The sequence below is a fragment of the Barbus barbus genome (assembly GCF_936440315.1).
Source record: "Barbus barbus genome assembly, chromosome: 6".
In the NCBI taxonomy this organism is placed as follows: domain Eukaryota; kingdom Metazoa; phylum Chordata; class Actinopteri; order Cypriniformes; family Cyprinidae; genus Barbus; species Barbus barbus.
Window position 1 is genome coordinate 35,257,454 of NC_136734.1, and position 15,177 is coordinate 35,272,630.

General features: G+C 39.1%; 1 pseudogene across 1 annotated transcript; it reads left to right on the plus strand.

Moving 5' to 3' along the window:
* Positions 1–247: 247 nt before the first annotated feature.
* Positions 248–11,687, plus strand: LOC306871014 (myosin heavy chain, fast skeletal muscle-like; annotated as a pseudogene). The gene is made up of 38 exons: positions 248–454; positions 545–690; positions 775–931; positions 1,028–1,055; positions 1,215–1,326; positions 1,406–1,498; positions 1,624–1,687; positions 1,780–1,878; positions 1,983–2,086; positions 2,172–2,310; positions 4,174–4,292; positions 4,414–4,563; positions 4,648–4,818; positions 4,905–5,205; positions 5,327–5,397; positions 5,634–5,721; positions 5,838–5,955; positions 6,040–6,163; positions 6,267–6,403; positions 6,497–6,752; positions 6,834–7,076; positions 7,199–7,375; positions 7,463–7,608; positions 7,691–7,781; positions 7,859–8,248; positions 8,326–8,452; positions 8,651–8,769; positions 8,854–9,050; positions 9,132–9,315; positions 9,426–9,591; positions 9,697–9,821; positions 9,927–10,235; positions 10,357–10,560; positions 10,646–10,771; positions 10,865–11,035; positions 11,152–11,256; positions 11,326–11,421; positions 11,547–11,687. The product of its transcript is annotated as a myosin heavy chain, fast skeletal muscle-like (transcript).
* The last annotated feature ends 3,490 nt before the right edge of the window (positions 11,688–15,177 follow it).

Below are 15,177 nucleotides of genomic sequence, written 5' to 3' on the forward strand. Positions count from 1 at the left end.
GTATTTATACAGTTATGGGGTTATGAAATAGTTTTAGACTTATGTCATACCAGCATTTCAATTAGGCTATCATTGCTAAAAGACATGTAAATTGAGGCCGTGTGACATTTCCTGAGAAGATGCAGTTTTGGAGAAACAGAATGTAGGCACATGGTAAAATATCTTTGAATCTTATGTTTGGTGCTATATAATTTTATTAATTAAAAACACTGCAATTTCCCTTTTCAATTACCTGTAAGCCGCTACCATGAGTACGGACGCAGAGATGGCCATTTATGGCAAGGCTGCCATTTACCTCCGTAAGCCTGAGAAGGAGAGAATCGAGGCTCAGAGCAAACCATTTGATGCCAAGGCTGCCTGCTATGTGGTTGATCCTAAAGAGTTGTACGTCAAGGGAACAATCAAGAGCAAAGACGGTGGCAAAGTCACTGTTATTGTGAATGACACTAAGGAGGTGAATTTTAACATTCCATGAGAATATTTTACATATTTAATTTTGCATATATGTCTGGTCTATCTAATATCTAATGGATCAAATTTATAGGAGAGAGTAGCTAAGGAGGACGAGGTCCACCCAATGAATCCTCCCAAGTTTGACAAGATTGAGGACATGGCCATGATGACCCATCTCAATGAACCCTCAATGTGCTGTATAACCTCAAAGAGCGTTATGCCGCCTGGATGATCTACGTAAGTTCTGAAGCAAAGTGAAACGGCATTTTAGTTCATTATGTCAGTGTTGTTGCAATCTGACAACTTCTCTGCTCATTTCAGACCTACTCTGGGCTGTTCTGCGCTACTGTGAACCCCTACAAGTGGCTCCCAGTGTATGATGCAGAAGTGGTGGCTGCCTACAGAGGCAAAAAGCGTATGGAGGCCCCACCCCACATCTTCTCTGTCTCTGACAACGCCTATCAGTTCATGCTGACTGGTAAGACCTTACGGAAGTTAGTTCTATAGCTTTAATTAAATGTTGCTGTATATAAAAGAAAGATTTACCAGAAATTGTACACATTGTAATCAACAGATAGAGAAAACCAGTCTGTCCTGATTACGTAAGTATTTTCAATTAATTGACTATGGCAACAGATGCAAGTTTAAAGTAGATATGGCAAATATATATATATATATACATAAAATATAATGTATACTTCTGTCTTCTGAAAAGTGTATATATTTTATCAGTGTTTGTCTTCTCATCTTTAATAAACCAGTGGAGAATCGGGTGCTGGAAAGACTGTGAACACTAAACGTGTCATCCAGTACTTTGCCACAGTTGCAGTTCAGGGTGACAAGAAGAAAGAGCAAACTGCCGGCAAAATGCAGGTATGAGACTATGTAAAAATATATGCATACTTAATAATAATAGTAATAATAATAATAATATACCCTTCAACCAATGCAGGGCTCTCTTGAGGATCAGATCATTGCTGCCAACCCTCTGCTTGAGGCTTATGGCAATGCCAAGACTGTGAGAAATGACAACTCCTCTCGTTTTGTAAGTTCACCACTTTTTATTTACAGTACATTTCATTAGTTGTGTTGGGTTTTTCCATACAAATATTACTATAAAACTATTATCATTACTATTATTCATGTGTTGTCTTGTTTTGTTTAAAACAGGGTAAATTCATCAGAATTCACTTTGGCACAACAGGAAAACTGGCCAGTGCTGACATTGAGACATGTAGGTGAACATGATTTAATTGAATTTATGCATCCTACATTTGTCTTTGTCACTCTTCAGATGATTGTGACTCAAGTATATTCTCTCAACAGATCTGCTGGAGAAGTCTAGAGTCACGTTCCAGCTTTCAGATGAGAGAGGCTACCACATCTTTTACCAGATGATGACCAACCATAAGCCTGAGCTGATTGGTAGATGGACATATTTCATTCTATGTTTTGATGCCAGATAATATTGTAAATACTAAGACAATACCAGATAATACTCTTTCATGAATGCTCTGTGTATTTTACAGAAATGACACTCATCACCACCAACCCCTATGACTTCCCCATGTGCAGTATGGGTCAGATCACAGTGGCAAGCATTGATGATAAAGAGGAGCTGGTTGCTACTGATGTGAGTCAATGCTGTTTTTGTTTTATTAATGTATTCTATATTAATATGGTTGATCATAGAGTTCATTCTTCTCTGTAATTTCCAGACTGCTATTGACATTCTGGGCTTCACTGCTGAGGAGAAGATGGGCATCTACAAGTTCACTGGAGCTGTGCTCCATCATGGAAACATGAAGTTCAAGCAGAAGCAGCGTGAGGAGCAGGCTGAGCCTGATGGCACAGAGGGTGAGACTAAGTAGTACTAATATGTGTGATCACATGCAGTGCTTTGATTGAGAGAATCAAAAGCACTGATCTAATAATAAGGGTTTAGATGCTCTGCTGACATGGCTGGCTGATCTTAAAGGGATAGTTCACCAAAAAATGAAAATTCTGTCATCATTTATTCACCGTCAAGAAGTTCCAAACCTGTATGAATGTCTTTGTTCTGCTGAACACAAAGGAAAATATTCTGAAGAATGTGGGATACAGAGCAGTTCTGGGGCACCATTGACATCCATAGTATTTTTTTTCCTACTATGGAAGTCAATGGTGTCCCAAAACATACCGGTTTGGAACTACTTGAGGGTGAGTAAATGAATTTTCATTTTTGGGTTAACTATCCCTTTAAGGCCTGGATGTCCCTGAATTTTCTTTACCTTAATGAAGGCAAAACTGAGATTATAGTTTTTGAATAATCAGAATTTGCTAGCTCCCCTAGCTTAAATTTTTGCCATTTGGCTTCCTGTGTGAAACCAGCAGTGAAGAATTTGGGGGTCTATTTCGAAAGTGCTCTCAAATTTGACTTAGTCTTAATTCAAATTAAACCATTTCTTTCTTTTAAAGGTGACCTATTATGCCACAAAGCTCTTACAGAAAGGCAATTTGGAAAACAAACGTGTGATACTTGCTTTACCCGGAGCTGACGTTCGCGCACGAAGCATAGGTATTGATTCCAAAACATTTAGGGAACGTTACCAATTTTTTTCTGGGATATTTCCATCGAAAATGAAATTTAACCACAGTGTCCTCGGCTCAGATGGGGGGAGATATGGTGACTCAATGTTCATTTTGGACTTGTAACACTTGTAAAGCCTCTTTGGCGCTGACATTATATTAATGTAATGGCGGACTGCAGCTTCTCACTCAGGGCCGTGTTGTATGCTAATAGGGCGGGACAAATGAGCGGGACTTTTTCCCATCAGTGACGTGATTAGAGGGAGAATCTGAAGCAGCTCATTTGGAGAGAATTGTGATGTATTGGTTTTATAAAAAAAATGAGTTGGTGCATTTTTATCATTATAGTCTGGTTGCTTTCACACACAGCAGCCACAACTGTGTTCAAACACCTTATAAAAGTGATTTTTGCATAATAGGTCCCCTTTAAGGACTTTGAAAGGGTCATTCATGCTTTTATTTCAACGAGGCTTGATTACTGTAATTCCCTTTATATGAGTATTAATCAAGCATCTCTTAATTGACTTCAAATGGTACAGAATGCTGCTGCTAGGCTCCTTACATGGTGTGCATAAATGAGAGCACATTACCCCAGTATTAATATCTTTGCATTGGCTCCCAATTCGTTATAGAATTGATTTTAAAGTCCTGTTGCTGGTTTTTAAAGCTCTGAATGGGTTAAGTCCTGTATATCTGTCTGATTGATTATCTGCTCACAATCCTGGAAGGTTTCTTAGGTCTTCCAACCAGATACTATTAAATGTTCCTCGGGCTAAATTGAAATCAAGAGGAGACCAAGCCTTTGCTGTTGCTGCTACGAAACTCTGGAACAGTCTACCAGTTTCTATTAGAATTGCCTCTACACTGAATGAGTTTACAGCCAAATTTAAAACTCATCTTTTTTGTCTGGCTTTTAACTGTAGTTAATTGTGCTATGTCAGCTCTGTTCGGGGGTGTCATTTATGCTGTTCTGAGAGCTAATGTTTTTAAAATTTGATTGATTGTACAGCACTTGGTCAACAATTGTTGTTTTTATTGGTGCTATATAAATAAAGTTGAGTTGAATAGATTCTTTCTATTTTCATGATGGAAAAAAATGTTAGTTTTCAAGGCAAGAAATGTATGGATGTTTTGTGCACTTTCAAATTGCAGATGCTGACAAAATTGCCTACCTTCTGGGTTTGAACTCTGCTGATATGCTGAAGGCTTTGTGCTACCCCAGAGTCAAGGTCGGAAATGAGTTTGTGACCAAAGGTCAGACTGTGCCACAGGTATGTAGTAACATATTTCCAGCAATTCCTTGTGTTCAGCCTGAAAATCATGATTGAATCTAACCAATTATTGCAAAATCAAAAAGTCTTTAATAAAATATCCCCTTTATTCTACTTACAGGTTTACAACTCTGTTAGCGCCTTGTCCAAATCTATCTATGAGAGGATGTTCTTGTGGATGGTCATTCGTATTAACCAGATGTTGGACACAAAACAACAAAGAAATTTCTTCATTGGTGTGCTGGATATTGCTGGCTTTGAGATCTTTGATGTAAGAATATTTTATGTTTATCTCTCTTTATGGCAAATTGAGTTACATTCAGCAGTCAGTAAATGGGCCTGTTCCTTTCTCCAGTTCAACAGCATGGAGCAGCTGTGCATCAACTTCACTAATGAGAAACTGCAACAGTTTTTCAACCACCACATGTTTGTGCTGGAACAAGAGGAGTACAAGAAGGAGGGCATTGTTTGGGAGTTCATTGACTTCGGCATGGACTTGGCTGCTTGCATTGAGCTCATTGAGAAGGTTTTTACTCATGAATGTATCAATTTCCATTTTTCATTCTCAAAATTATCAAGTTTTAGTAATAAACAACATTCTTTTATAAACAGCCCATGGGTATCTTCTCCATCCTTGAAGAGGAGTGCATGTTCCCCAAGGCTACAGACACTTCCTTCAAGAACAAGCTATATGATCAGCATCTTGGCAAGTGCAATGCTTTCCAGAAACCAAAGCCTGCCAAAGGTAAGGCTGAGGCCCACTTCTCTCTGGTCCACTACGCTGGAACTGTGGACTACAACATTAATGGATGGTTGGACAAGAACAAGGATCCACTGAATGAGTCTGTTCTGCAGCTTTACCAGAAGTCTTCTGTCAAACTGCTAGCTACTCTCTACCCACCTGTTGTTGAGGGTAATGAAAAAACTGAAGAGTTAATTATATTGTGTTAATTTAATTAACCAAACATTGATTTAATGTTGCACTTTCTTCTGGTTATTACATTGTGTCTTCCTTTGTCTTTTCATTTACTTAGAGACTGGTGGTGGCAAGAAGGGAGGCAAGAAGAAGGGTGGTTCCATGCAGACTGTATCTTCTCAGTTTAGAGTATGTCTTTGTTTGAAACCAAATGTGAATAATGTTGCACCGTGTGACTGTGTCTCAGCTTGCTTGACTCGAAGTCAGAGAAAAAATTAAAATAAAAAAGCAAATAAATATATATATATATATATATATATATATATATATATATATATATATATATATATATATATATATATATATATATATAAACAACTGATAGAATGTGACTAAGAAAGCTGTAACAATTCATGATTAAACAGGAGAACTTGGGCAAGCTCATGACCAACTTGAGGAGCACTCACCCTCACTTTGTGCGTTGCCTGATTCCCAATGAGTCCAAGACTCCAGGTAAAGTTATAAAGGGCTTACAGATATTTTGACATTAACAATATTTTAAAGGTAATATACATTATATAATAACAATATCAATTTACCAAGCTCGTAATCTAAACTGTTCTTTATAGGTCTCATGGAGAACTTCCTGGTTATCCACCAGCTGAGGTGTAACGGTGTGCTGGAGGGCATCAGAATCTGCAGAAAGGGCTTCCCCAGCAGAATCCTCTATGGTGACTTCAAGCAGAGGTAAATGGGACCACATGAAAACAAAATTTTCTGTATGAGGCTTTTAATTAGCGGATATGATGCATTTTGATTGATCTTCAACAGATACAAGGTGCTGAATGCCAGTGTAATCCCAGAGGGACAGTTTATTGACAACAAGAAGGCTTCTGAGAAACTCCTGGGATCCATTGACGTTGATCACGACCAGTACAGATTTGGACACACAAAGGTTCATATTTTGCATTACATAATTTAAATCATTCAATAATCAGGATCTGTTGTTTATGCTCATTCTGTTTAAATCAATATATTTTGATTTGTTGTGAATTCAGGTGTTCTTCAAAGCTGGTCTTCTGGGTACTCTTGAGGAGATGCGTGATGAGAAACTGGCTGCTCTGGTAACAATGACTCAGGCTCTTTGCCGCGGTTACTTGATGAGGAGGGAGTTTGTGAAGATGATGGAGAGGAGGTGAGGAATGTCACGAATAAAGATGATATCAATAATACCTGTGTGAATGGTAAATAATGATAGTTATGGCATTTAAAAATGAATTATTCTTAGGGAGTCCATTTATACCATCCAATACAACATTCGCTCATTCATGAATGTCAAACACTGGCCATGGATGAAGGTTTACTACAAGATTAAGCCTCTACTGAAGAGTGCTGAGACTGAGAAGGAGTTGGCAAACATGAAAGAGGATTATACAAAATGCAAAGAAGATCTTGCCAAGGCTGAAGCCAAAAAGAAGGAGCTTGAAGAGAAGATGGTGGCACTGCTGCAAGAGAAAAATGATCTGCAGCTGCAAGTAGCATCTGTGAGTTTGAATTAACTGAATTTTGGTTCCATTAAAATTAACAGTATGGTTTCCAGTGATAGTCATATATTTTCCAAACAGGAAGCTGAGAATCTCTCAGATGCTGAGGAGAGGTGTGAGGGTCTGATCAAGAGCAAAATCCAACTTGAAGCTAAACTCAAAGAGACAACTGAAAGACTGGAGGATGAGGAAGAGATCAATGCTGAACTGACAGCCAAGAAGAGGAAACTGGAGGATGAGTGCTCTGAGCTGAAGAAAGACATCGATGACCTGGAGCTCACCTTGGCTAAAGTGGAAAAGGAGAAACATGCCACTGAGAATAAGGTTGGAGATTATGTTGGTTTAAGATTAGATTCATCTCTGTTTTATATGATGATGTAGAATATGTATTGTAAAAAAAAAAAAAAAAAAGCTAATTCCAAACAAACAAAACAAAAATCACACAGGTCAAGAACTTGACGGAGGAAATGGCAGCTCAGGATGAGAGCATTGCCAAGCTTACAAAGGAGAAGAAAGCCCTCCAAGAGGCACATCAGCAGACCTTGGATGATCTCCAGGCAGAGGAAGACAAAGTCAACACCCTGACCAAATCCAAGACAAAACTTGAGCAGCAAGTTGATGATGTTAGTTACTAACTAAACATGTCAGTAATTAATTAAATTAACTGTCTTTTTTACCCTGAAAATATTTTCTATATCACTGTCCAATAGCTTGAGGGTTCCCTTGAACAAGAGAAGAAGCTCCGCATGGACCTGGAGAGAGCCAAGAGAAAGCTTGAAGGAGACCTGAAATTAGCCCAAGAGTCCATCATGGACCTGGAAAATGACAAACAGCAATCTGAGGAGAAAATTAAAAAGTAATTAAAAGATAAACTTTCAATGAAAACTTTTTTAATGTGTTATTGTTTAAAAAACCTCCTCATTATTGAACACCCACAGGAAAGACTTTGAAACAAGCCAGCTGCTCAGCAAGATTGAAGATGAACAATCTCTGGGTGCTCAACTCCAGAAGAAGATCAAGGAGCTTCAGGTATGAAATTGAGAGACTGAGAGATTTTGATGAAATCCAGATCACTAAAAATTCTAATTAACTACTTGCTACTGTAGGCTCGCATTGAGGAACTGGAGGAAGAGATTGAGGCTGAGCGTGCTGCTCGCGCCAAGGTTGAGAAGCAGAGAGCTGATCTCTCCAGGGAACTTGAGGAGATCAGTGAGAGGCTTGAGGAGGCTGGAGGAGCCACTGCTGCTCAGATCGAGATGAATAAGAAGCGTGAAGCTGAATTCCAGAAGCTGCGTCGTGATCTTGAAGAGTCCACCCTCCAGCATGAAGCTACAGCTGCTGCCCTCCGTAAGAAGCAGGCAGACAGTGTGGCCGAGCTGGGAGAGCAAATCGACAACCTCCAGCGTGTCAAGCAGAAGCTTGAGAAAGAGAAGAGTGAATACAAAATGGAGATTGATGATCTCTCCAGCAACATGGAGACTGTTGCCAAAGCAAAGGTTGGGAATTTTATGCCTAAAGAACATAGAATATATCTTGAAGATTTTCAAACATCTAATGATTTTTGTATTTTTAGGCCAATCTTGAGAAAATGTCCCGCACACTTGAGGACCAACTTAGTGAAATAAAGTCTAAGAATGACGAGAACCTTCGCCAGATAAATGACCTTAGTGCTCAAAGAGCAAGACTTCAAACTGAAAATGGTAACCATAAACAATCACGAAGAAATTAATAGTACTTCAATAGTAATTGAGTATGGTGTAACATTATTCAGCACTGAATAGCTGACAGCGTCTTATTAGAGAAAACATACATTTAATTTTTCTTTTATGTAGTTTGTTTTGATATTAACTGTTGGAGACATTAACACAATCTGACACAGTGAGTTTAAATTTACACAGGTGAGTTTGGCCGGCAGCTCGAGGAGAAGGAGGCTTTGGTTTCTCAGCTCACCAGAGGCAAACAAGCTTTCACTCAGCAAACTGAAGAGCTTAAGAGGCAGATTGAAGAGGAGGTTAAGGTAATATGGCATAGTCAAAACAAACACATAATTTTACTATGCTACTAAGCAATAAAGCTAATATTATGAGACTTTGTTTCCTAGGCTAAGAACGCACTGGCTCATGCTGTGCAATCAGCCCGTCATGACTGCGACCTGCTCCGTGAGCAGTTTGAGGAAGAGCAGGAGGCAAAGGCTGAGCTGCAGCGGGGAATGTCAAAGGCCAACAGTGAAGTTGCTCAGTGGAGAACCAAATATGAAACTGATGCCATCCAGCGCACAGAGGAGCTTGAAGAGGCCAAGTATGAACATCACAAAAGCTGATTACTATTTGTTCATATGGAAAAAGGCTTTCGTGTTAAAACTTTACAAATTCATTGTAGGAAGAAGCTGGCTCAGCGCCTGCAGGAGGCAGAGGAACAAATTGAGGCTGTAAATTCCAAATGTGCATCTCTGGAGAAGACCAAACAGAGACTCCAGGGTGAGGTGGAGGACCTCATGATTGATGTGGAGAGAGCCAATGCTTTGGCTGCCAACCTTGACAAGAAGCAGAGGAACTTTGACAAGGTAAAAAATAATTTAATCATTATATGATATTCTCTTCCTAAATCATTGCTAAAATGGGCTTTGTTGAAGATGTTCTACATAAACTTGACCTTGAAATATCTTCACCAAAGGTCCTGGCAGAATGGAAGCAGAAATATGAGGAAGGTCAGGCAGAGCTGGAAGGTGCCCAGAAAGAGGCTCGTTCACTCAGCACTGAGCTGTTCAAGATGAAGAACTCTTATGAGGAGAGTATGGATCAGCTGGAGACCCTCAAGAGAGAAAACAAGAATCTGCAGCGTAAGAATGACATTACTAAGTTGATTATTTAAATCTGTTTTACAGTGTTAAATCTGTATGATTCACAGTATATTTGTTGATTAATATTTTCTTTCTAACTTGTAGAGGAGATTTCAGATCTGACAGAGCAGTTGGGTGAGACTGGTAAGAGCATCCATGAGCTGGAAAAGGCCAAGAAGACAGTGGAGACTGAGAAGTCTGAGATTCAGACTGCCCTGGAGGAAGCTGAAGTGAGTATCCTGAGATTGAGATGTAATTCTTGCTAGAAGCATTATATTGTGTTGTTAATGCATATTTTCAATCTGGAATGTAAATGTTTTTTTTTTTTTTCCTAGGGCACCCTGGAGCATGAGGAATCCAAGATTCTCCGTGTCCAGCTTGAGCTAAACCAGGTCAAGGGTGAGATTGACAGGAAGCTTGCAGAGAAGGATGAGGAAATGGAGCAGATCAAGAGGAACAGCCAGAGAGTCATTGAATCCATGCAGAGCACTCTGGACTCTGAGGTCAGGAGCAGGAATGATGCCCTGAGAATCAAGAAGAAGATGGAGGGAGACCTTAATGAGATGGAGATTCAGCTGAGCCATGCCAATCGCCAAGCTTCTGAGGCTCAGAAACAGCTCAGGAATGTTCAGGGACAACTCAAGGTATATGGCTTCTCTTTAGCTGTGGGGTGCATTAATATGTTTGTATAATCAAAGCTATGTCAAGTGAAAGGCCAACAGAAAGCACATCAAAAGCTTACTGTAATGCTATTGTTATGTTCAGGATGCCCAACTGCACCTTGATGATGCTCTCAGAGGACAGGAAGATATGAAGGAGCAGGTGGCAATGGTGGAGCGCAGAAACACTCTGATGCAAGCTGAGATTGAGGAGCTGAGAGCTGCTCTGGAGCAGACAGAGAGAGGCCGCAAAGTGGCTGAACAAGAGCTGGTGGATGCCAGTGAGCGTGTTGGGCTGCTGCACTCTCAGGTTAGGGCAAGTTGTTTTTACAGTGAAGTTAAGGAAATTGAGAGCATTGTTTAAAATGTTTATACTGATGCTTTCCATATTGCAGAACACAAGTCTCCTGAACACCAAGAAGAAGCTCGAGTCTGACCTTGTTCAGATCCAGAGTGAAGTTGACGACACTGTTCAGGAAGCCAGAAACGCAGAGGAGAAGGCCAAGAAAGCCATCACTGATGTGAGAAACCGTAGCTGCCAAATGCTTCACAAAACATTTGTGTACTTAAAAATGTCAATCTAATGTGTCTATATATATATATTAATGCAAAAGGCTGCAATGATGGCAGAAGAACTCAAGAAGGAGCAGGACACCAGTGCTCACCTTGAGAGGATGAAGAAGAACCTGGAGGTCACAGTGAAGGACCTGCAGCATCGTCTGGATGAGGCTGAGAATCTGGCCATGAAGGGAGGAAAGAAACAACTCCAGAAGTTGGAGAGCAGGGTAAGGATTTTTTTCATATGAAATATAATTTTAGGGTAAAATTGCTTACACATATTCCTAAAATTAAAGCACTATGTTGGAACCTTAATTCACTTATTTATTATGTGCTATCAAAGGTTCGCGAGCTTGAGGCTGAAGTTGAAGCAGAACAGAGACGTGGAGTTGATGCTGTTAAGGGTGTCCGCAAATATGAAAGGAGAGTGAAAGAGCTGTCTTATCAGGTATGATCATACCCAACATATCCATAGGTTTATCCATACAAACCTATGATTATTTTTTATTGTTTGTAGACTGAGGAGGATAAGAAGAACATCAACAGACTTCAGGATCTGGTTGATAAGCTGCAGTTGAAGGTCAAAGCCTACAAGAGGCAGGCTGAGGAGGCGGTATGTTAAATAAATCTGAACATTTTGATACACTGATTATTAATTAATTAGTCATGTATGTACTGGAACAGTATCACTCATGTTCCACAGCTTAGTTAACAAGCAATAAAAATGTTTCTCTTTAGGAGGAGCAAGGCAACGCTAATCTGTCCAAGTTGAGGAAGGTGCAGCATGAGCTGGAGGAGGCTGAGGAGCGTGCTGACATTGCTGAGTCTCAAGTCAACAAGCTCAGAGCCAAGAGCCGTGATGCTGGAAAGGTCAGTTGAATAATAGCAGAGTTTTTACTCAGTAAAGTAAATGCTTTCTTGCATTTACTGAGAAGAAACATACAGTATTCAGCTTATGCTTTAAAAATGTTTTTCATGTTTTCATGTATTTACATGACTTCTGTATGTCATTTTTTTTGTCTCAGGCCAAAGAAGAGTGAAACCCTCAAACCTGATGGGAGCCTCTACTGAAGTCATATAATATGATTGTTCAGTAGATTTACATGTAATAATCCTTTTGAAATAAATCTGTGCTTACTAGACATTTGTTTTTGAGTGATCTTCAGAGCAATTTTATTCTCAGATAAATTAATGCATTCATTTAAAAAAATGACACCTAAATACTGAAATATTCTAATATACATAATAGATGCCAATAATGTAAAAATGCTTGTTCATAAAGGTTTCCTCCACTCATGCAAGACAAAAATGTTTATTAAAAGTAAATTAAACTTAACTTTATTTTCCTTAAAGGCAATTCTTTATGTACACAACAGTACACATACATAAACAGCAACACAACACACACTAAATAACACACATTTATAAGAAGTCATTAAAAAAAAATATTCATCAGGCATAAATTAAATCAATGAGTTTAAGTCTTCGGCCTGAGGGAAGTAGTTGAAATTCAGTACACAATGGGTGGGCGAAATCGGACATTTTAACTATACTGTTCAACTTACTCCAGTTTACATTCAGGTTACCATACCAACAAATACTGAAAAAACGTCAGACAAATTTAATAAAACAAGTGTAAAAAATGTTCATAATAGAAACCTCCACACGAAAAGTTGGAAGTTTCCTCAGAAAATACATTGAAGAGCTTTCCCTCAAATTTTTGTTTATTGCCAAATTATTGGGCTGAACCCAGTTAAAAGCAGAGGAAAAATAAATGAAACAAACGTACATAATTATTTGTACCTTCCAAATGTCTTAAAATCATAGGATCTTTTCTTTTTTTTTTTTTCTTTTTTTTTGCAATTGGCACTACTATGGAATCGTTCCAAAGATGTGGGACAAGTTGGTCATAGGCAGCCAGTTGGTTATTTAATAGAATTTAGCTGGAAAAGGGGCCACCAGAATATGAATTTGAGTTACTAAAAGAAGAATATGAGTTACTAAAATGAATCTTGCTCTGAATATAGGTCATGGGTTTAATTCTCAAATAATAATAAAAAAAAAATGCATGAATGGATAGAACATGTCGACTATACATTGAATGCAATATGTTGCTTTGGATAAAGGCGTATTCCAAATGTACAGTGGGGAAAATAATTATTTGATCCCCTGCTGATTTTGTAAGTTTGTCCACTTAAAAAAAGAAGGGTTTATAATTTTTATGATGTTTATTTTGACTGATAGAGGCAGAATATCAAAACAAATTAGGAAAAAGCAGCATACAAATGTTAAAAAAAGATTTAAATTTTATTAAGTCAAATAAGTATTTGATCCCCTACCAACCAGCAGGAATTTTGGTTCCCACAGATTGGTTATGTGCACATGTGGAACACAGATTAGTACTGTCACTTATAGAAGATACTCTGTCCATAGAATCTGTTTCTTCCATTCCAACCTCTCCACTGCCATGGGCAAGACAAAAGAGCTGTCAAAGGACATCAGGGACAAGATTTTAGATATGCACAAGGCTGGAATGGATTACAAGACCATCAGTAAGAAGCTTGGTGAGAAGGAGACAACTGTTGGTACGATTATTCGGAAATGGAATACATACAAAACAACCATCAATCTCCCTCGGTTTGGAGCTCCATGCGAGATCTCACCTCATGGGGTAAGGATGATCATGAGAAAGGTGAGGGGTCAGCCCAGAACTACACGGAAGGAGCTTATTAATGATCTCAAGGCAGTTGGTACAACAGTCACCAAGCAAACCATTGGTAACACACTACGCCGCAATGGACTGAAATCCTGCAGTGCCCACAAGGTTTCCCTGCTCAAGAAAGCACATGTACAGCCCTGCCAGTGAACATCTAAATGATTCAGAGAAGGTTTGGGAGAATGTGCTGTGGTCAGATAAAACCAAACCATTGAGCTCTTTGGCATCAACTCGACTCATCGTGTTTGGAGGAAGATGACCCCAAGAACACCATCCCTACAGTCAAGCACGGTGGAAACATCATGCTTTGGGGCTGTTTCTCTGCTAAGGGAACAGGATGACTTCACCGCATTGAGGGGCCAATGGACGGGGCCATGTATCGTCAAATATTCCCACAGCCAGAACACTGAAGATGGGTCGTGGATGGGTATTCCAGCATGACAGTGACCCAAAACACACGGCCAAGCAACAAAGGAGTGGCTCAAGAAGAAGCACATTAAGGTCATGGAGTGGCCTAGCCAGTCTCCAGACCTTAATCCTACAGAAAATCTGTGGAGGGTGCTGAAACTTCGAGCTGCCAAAAGACAGCCAAGAAACCTTAATGATTTAGGGAGGATCTGTAAAGAGGAGTGGATCAAAATCCCTCCTGATATGTGTGCAAACCTGGTGACCAACTACAAGAAATGTCTTACCTCTGTGCTTGCCAACAAGGGTTTCTGAACCAAGTACTGAGTCATGTTTTGCTTGGGGATCAAATACTTATTTGACTTACTAAAATGTAAATCTTTTTTTAACATTTGTATGCTGCTTTTTTCTCGATTTTTTGTTTGATATTCTGTCTCCATCAGTTAAAATAAACCTACCATAAAAATGATAAACCCTTCTCTTTTTTTAAGTGGACAAAATTACAAAATCAGCAGGGTTTCCCACGTTTGAGTGGAAATTTTGCCATGACAGCAAACGAAATGGAGTGGATTAATAAATACCTTGGAGGCCACAACAGTGGACTCTTTGAGCTGGAAAACTGCCCATTAGTAGTTTCAACATATGTCGGTTAATTAAATAACCTTAAATAACCTTCGTTCCTAAAAAGGTTATTTACAGGAGTGAAAACTGCATTCACCAAAATTATACCGGCAGTACCTGCTGTGTGAACAAGACATTTCACTACTTACACTTTTAAGTAAATGTGGTTGTTAGTTCCAAACAACCACAGTGCGAACATAGACTAAACAGAAATTACTGTGTTAAATTATGTGAGTGTGCCAATTTTGTGATCGAGTGGAGGTCAGAAGCATGCAGTAAAGGAAGATAAAAACAAGTGCTTAAACCTGGCTGATTTAACATTTCCAGCTGTGAAACACTAAGTTTATAGGCTAATTTTCATGATAGCCAACATCTCTAATAGTATCCAAGCAAACTGACATTGTTCATTTTCAATGAGAGCTGATGATTTGTAGCAGTGAATTAAAATAAGTTCAGCCTTGCAAAATGGCACTTCAAAATGGAGAAATGGATTCCCCTGAGGGAAGTGCTTAGGGAAGTTTGGAGTGCTTCATACTTTCTCTTTCTGTTGTGTTTAATTAAAACACATGAAAATTTAACAGGTTATGGGCCCAGATCTACACTAAACAGATGCTTTTTACACAGGAT